This window comes from Heterocephalus glaber, unplaced genomic scaffold (genome assembly GCF_053883595.1).
Source record: "Heterocephalus glaber isolate CG9 unplaced genomic scaffold, H.glaber_assembly_v1.0 deba00001719, whole genome shotgun sequence".
Taxonomy (NCBI): Eukaryota; Metazoa; Chordata; class Mammalia; order Rodentia; family Bathyergidae; genus Heterocephalus; species Heterocephalus glaber.
In genome coordinates, this window is record NW_028258432.1 from 8,184,334 (window position 1) to 8,190,333 (window position 6,000).

At 47.6% G+C, this 6,000-nt stretch overlaps 1 pseudogene; it reads right to left on the reverse strand.

Moving 5' to 3' along the window:
* The window catches only part of LOC101702103 (GPI ethanolamine phosphate transferase 3, catalytic subunit-like), a 74,741-nt pseudogene extending 69,690 nt beyond the window's left edge, over positions 1-5,051 (reverse strand).
* Between the last annotated feature and the right edge of the window lie 949 nt (positions 5,052-6,000).

A 6,000-nucleotide genomic window follows, 5' to 3' on the forward strand; every position in this document is an offset into this window, starting at 1 on the left:
GGAGTAGGGTGAAAAATGCACACCGTGCCCTGCCCAGTGGCAGCACAGCGGCTCCATCCTCGCTCATTTGAGTCCATTTTCTCCTTGAAAGAAAAAGAGTGGAACTGTTGAGTAGCACTCTGCCTTTACTCTGGAATTTAACATTTTCTAATTTTTCCCTTATCTTCATTTCTATTTTTATTATGAATGAAGTTGAAAAATACAGCAACTATCTCCCTTGTAGTTTTGGGGGTTTTTTACAGGACAAAATCACAAGATGTATTAAATCTAAACTGTTTGTGGCTAACTGACAGGACTTTTGTAAACTTCAAGGCAACCATGAGGGGTGTAGGCGCAGTGGGAACAAACTCAACGTGGGAGGGGCTCCAGCAGAGCACAGGGCCTGGCCCTCCCCGGGGGCCTTTCTCAGGGCCACTCCGGCCTTCCCCTCTCAGCCTCCCTTCTCTCCTGATCCTCTGTAGGTCCTGGGGTTTTTGCAGTCGTGCTTTGAGTTAATCGGTAAGTATAAAAACGTTGCAGTTATTGGAAAAAAAGTGAAAATGGGCCCCTTAGGGCAACAATGGTTGTCTCAGTTCTTTTCTTCCCCTTTTGGTGTTGGGGATGGAACCCAGGTCCTGGCCCAAGCTAGGCAAACGCTGTACCACTGAGATCCAGCCCCATCCTAGTCTTGGTCCTTAAAGAGAATCTACCTTGGCACAGTTCTGGGGAGAGCTTGCCATTCCAAGATGAACCATTCCAAGGAGGAGGAGGAAGAGGGAAATGATTCATGCTTGTATTTATCCAAACTGTCCTGAGCCTTTCCCTCCTTTATGTCAGAGCAGTTTTGAGTCCAATAATACCGTAGGTAGGTTCAGAGACACAGGAAAAACAGCATTTTAAAAAAGTGTAAAATACTAAGTAGAATAACGAAAATGACTGAAGGCAAATTTTATTTTTGTTTTGCTTTTCAAAAACTTTAATGTATTCAAACATGTACTTTTTTAAAGTTCAGAGTTGTTACACCATAGTGTTTTTTTAAGTGGATACATAAAAACAAAAGTTATCAATGGGTACCATGTGATGTTTTGATACATGTATACCTTGTGTGATGTTTAAATCAGATTAAATTTATCTGTCTCCTCAAACGTGTATTATTTCTTTATGGTGAAATCATTCAGACTCCTTTCTTGTCGCTTTTTGAAATGTGCAGTATGTTATCTTTATCTATAGTCACACTATGACACACAACAGCACACGAGGGCTTCTTACTCCCCTGTCATCGTAACAGTGCCACAGAATGCTTTAGAGGGAAGAGAACAGAGTGACAGACCCTCCCAATCCCAGTGTCTTTGGGTGGTGGGTGCCCAAGGTACACGCAGTGAAGGAGGACACGGGCACAGAGCGGCCCGTGGACAGGCAGCCCCAGTGGCATCCTCCCCAGAGCCTTGGCTGATGGTCCCCGTGAAGTGGTGGAGCAGTTGGCCTGTTTGGCTCGACATGTTGGCAAGGAAGCATGGCATGGGCCATGGGTGAGTGTGTCATCTTTGGATAAGTGGTATGGAATTTTTTTCCCAAAAAATGTGGGTCTTGCATATGTCCGCCAAGCAGTCTACCCTTGTCCTGTTTTTATTTTTCATTTGGAGGAGGGGTCTCGCCAAGTTGCTAAGTTGCCCGGGTTGGCCTAGAATTTGTGATCCCCCTGCCTCAGCCTTTTTTGTAGCTGAGATTCTAAGCATACACCACCATGCCTGGCTGACAGGAGAATTTCTGAGGGTAGGTCTGCTTAGGAAGCTGAAATGCTGTAGGGATCTAGGCTCTGGGTTTAGAATTTGAATTCTTAGGTAGACACAGTCCAGAGAAAATACTTTTTCTGAAATAAGAAATTTGTGATGATGAATCCTTAATTCACAGTTACTGCAATAGGACATCCGAGAGACGACCTTGCTCATTGTTATAGCCCAAGGGGCTGGGATACAAATCCATTTTCTGTCCCCAAAGTTTGAGTTTCTAGCACTGGCCATCTCTCATATGTCCCCCTGTACCTTACTTTGTGTGACATGTCTCGGGATATTTGAACTAAAAATGTTTGGAAGGACAAGATGGCGGAGGGTTTTAGGTGTGTGAGGTTTGCTTCTCTTCACATTCTGGCTATGCCTGAGTCCCCCGCTCTGTCCTCCATCAGTCTGCAAGGATCTCACAGAAGCTACATAAGGTTTTCTTATGACACCCTCCTCCCTTTCAGGGCTGCTGCAGGACCTCTGGTTCATTCACCCGAAGAGGCAAGTGGTGGTGGACCATGCTGCTCCATCTCCTGAATCCGTGGGGCAGCCCCAGCGGTGGTCAAGATCTCACTCTTTGGTGTCAACTCTTCTGGGACTTTGATCTCCTCTTGGGGATATTTGATATTTTCAAAAATCCAAAAATCAATTGGAATGGAGCCGACTCTATCTAGCATATTATTAATGGCCTGGAGCTGACTAATCATATTTGCACAACGTTTTGCTACACAGTTTGACAACATCCAGAGTGGAAAAGAAAGCACACACCCCATCCAATGAGGACAAAATGAAACTATTGACTCCATCACTCCCAGCCTCACTGTGTTTTTGGTACCAGGGATTGAACTTGGGACCTTGCGTTTGCAAGGCAGGTGCCGGAACCACTGAGCTAAAACCCTGGCCCCACCAGCCTCACTTTGTAAACAGATCCCAGTGTGACAGCAGGGTAGCTGATCACTGCCAAACTGTGTCACCAGGCTGGAGGCTTGTGCCACCAAGTGCACCGTCTCCTTCAGTGGAAGTAACCTTTCCAAGACTTTCTGAGGCCAGGGATATAAACAGCTGAACCCTGAGAGGGACACCTGTCCCAGCTCCTCCAGGCAGCTCCTGATTGTCGCTGGCTGGCTTACAGGAAGGCAGGGGCTGCTGCAGGTTTCAGAAGTGCAGTCGAGTCCTCTCAGGCACTGTCAATGATAGCAGTGCTGCTGCCAGGGGGTCTCTCCCTGCAGAGGCTTCTGGGTCTTCACTGAGCTCTTTTTTGGCTCAGACTCTGTCGTGTTGGTGGGAGAAACTGAGGAGAACCAGGGCAACTGTTGCAGAGCAACCTTAAAAAAATTGTTTTTGGTCCCTATCTGTCATGACCAAAGCTGACTAGTTGGCAACGTGATTCTCCTCTGAGTCTTCATTGTTTCCCTATTTGAAACAAAAATTACCTGGTAAATTGTTCAACCCCCTCCTCATCTCCTCTCCTTCATCGGCTTGACGGATTAATAAAACCCAATTAATAAAGCAAGAATAACCTTGCTTATTATTTTCCCTTTTCAGGTGCTTTTCTCTCCGACTGAGTACACTGGCACCCTAGTGGTTGGGACTGAGCATAATTTCTAAGGTCGCCCTAGCACCTTACAAAAATGACAAAGGCTGGAGTGTAGTTCAGTGGTAGAGTGCTTGCTTCCTAGCATGCATGAAGCCCTGGGTTTGATCCCCACTACTAAAAAACAAAAGTTCCAAATAATAGAATAAAGGAGCAAGAGTATAGATAGTGTAGACAAATATATATGAGTTCATTTATTCATTTAACAAACTTTTTTTGAGGGCCTGCTGAGTGCCATTGTGCTGCCTAAACATCAGCAACCTTGGACCAGTTGCTAAGTCCTGGGCATGACCGCTTCATCTGCAATGACGTAGACAACGTCACCTGCAGATTTCCATGAAGCTTAAATGGATAATGTCACAGGGCCAGAACTTGGCGGTCTCATAATTATTTGTTTTTCTTTTGATCCCAACACAAGGCAATTGTGAGAAATACAGTAGACTCATGAAACTGCAATTTGTTAGTTAAACGAGCCCTATGGGGACATAGGCATTCTCCTGTACTTATCAGTGTTTAAAAACAAGGCCTCCTACCCTGCTTCCTATCTTTGAAAAGTTTACTTTAGCTGGGCAAACATGGGGTATCAAAGAAACAAACAAGAGAAACACAAAAGTCCAATTATTCTAGGTGGGTATTAATTAGAATGGACTCAAGTCATCAGACGCCACAGCGACTGCTAAGGTTTTGGAGAAGGCGGGGGGAGCAGTCTTGTGTTCGGAACCGGGAGGTCTGGCTGTGACCCCGGCCTGGGTCACGGCTGACTGACAACAGCAAGTGACTTTGGATGTGACCTCTCAGGCTCAGGCAAACTTCCCTGTATCTGAACAAGAAGGGGTCGAGCTGGGGGCAGGAACAGCCACCCCTCCCTTCTCTTCCTCCTTCCAGAGCATTCCCGAACGGCCCTCTCATACTGGGCCCTGTGCTGGGCACTAGGCAAACTGAGGCAAGTAGGAAACAGCTGTGCCTGACGGAGCTCACAGGGTGTCAAGAGAAGGCAGATGTAGACATGAAAGCAGCCATTTCTATTCTGGCTCTTACCAATAAGGCTCAGTGAGTGTCTTCCTACTAGTGTTTTTCTGATCACTTTCAACTCTGCTCTATAAAGGTCAGTGAGGAGCAGGAGATGCTCAAAAGGGCTTCGAGGCAGAGGAATCTTTTCTATTGTCAAGAACTTGGGAAGAGTCACCTTAGTAAATATTCCTGTCCTGGTCAGTGAAGAGACGAGCACAGTGGCCAGTCGAGCCCATGGCTCCACTGACAGACGGGTGAAGGTGGTGACTGCCTTGTCATCAGCTTTCAGTGCTAAGCAACATTTTTATTTTCTTTCCTTCTTTTTATTCCAAACAGTGCTGGAGATGAAACCCAGGACCTTATGCGTGCTAAGCATGTGCTTTACCTCTGAGCCTTATATCCAGCCCCAGGCCCTTTGAAGATTTTATCTCAGATGGCTTCTTAGTCTTCCACTGTAAAACACAACACTCCCTGCCTGAACTTCAATTTGGACAGCAGCCTCAGCCTTTTTTATATTGTAGTAACATGCACATACCATCGAATTCACCATCTTCACCATTTTTCCGGGGCATTAAGAGTACATTCACTCTCCTGTGTGCCCACCACCATCCATCTCTGGAGCTTTTCCTGCCTTCTAAGCGGAAGCTTTGCCCATGAAACAGGAACTCCCAGCCCCCGGCCCCCGCCATCCTATCGGCTGCCTCTGACCACTCTGGACCTCACCTCGTGTGAGTGGAATCTTACAGTGCTCATTGTGTGGGGTCCGTAGCCTCATCCTTCTGCTGTGGCAGGAAGGAGGGTTGAGTAGACCCCTCACCCAGATTCCCATAGGCTGGGACAGTGATTGTCCTCAGTCTTAACTTCCAGGGTGACAGTGAGTCAGAGAGGAGACAAAGCCATCCATGGAGAAGTACAAATTCAGTGTGGAGGTCACTGCATCCACAAGAGAGTGTGGGCCACTTTGCCATGGTGAGTCTCTTGCGGGGTCACCTTACAGCACATGGAAGGAAACGATTCTGGATGGGTTTGGATCCAGCAGACTCTTCCCTTGCACTAGAGGTCATGGGGCCTCTAGCAGGGTCCCTTCACATGCACAAACTCATGCTGCCTTCTCTGAGCTGGGCCACTGACCCTCTCTCTGTCTGGTATACCTTCACCTCTCTCAGTAATTCCTGGCTTAGGTGAGGATTCCTGCATTTGGGACCCATTGTGAGAGCTTTCATGCTACCCTGTTCCCTGCGTGGAATGCCTCATTATGAATAGTGGTCCCCTGGATGCTGCTCTCCTCCTAGATAACAAAAGCTCCTGGAGGGCAGGGACCACTGATCCCTGCTTGCTTCCTGGAGCCTGGTAGGACAGACACCTGTCTTGTGCTCAGGCTGCCTGAGGGCAGAGGCTGAGAGGGATCCTTGTGCAAGTGACTGATGGAGGCAGCGTGCCCAGGAGTGAGGGAGTTAGAAAAGGAAGAAGCTGAGCAGAAGTTTGGCTTTGGCTAACATTCAGCCTCTGCCAGGTGACCCTGGAGAGTCATGGGACATGTGTAAGTTGTCCCACTGTGTGGTGGGGGCCAGGCTTTTGGACCCAGAAAGGACAGCCATGGGGTACAACCTTCCAGGCATTCCCAGGTGCTGAGGTACA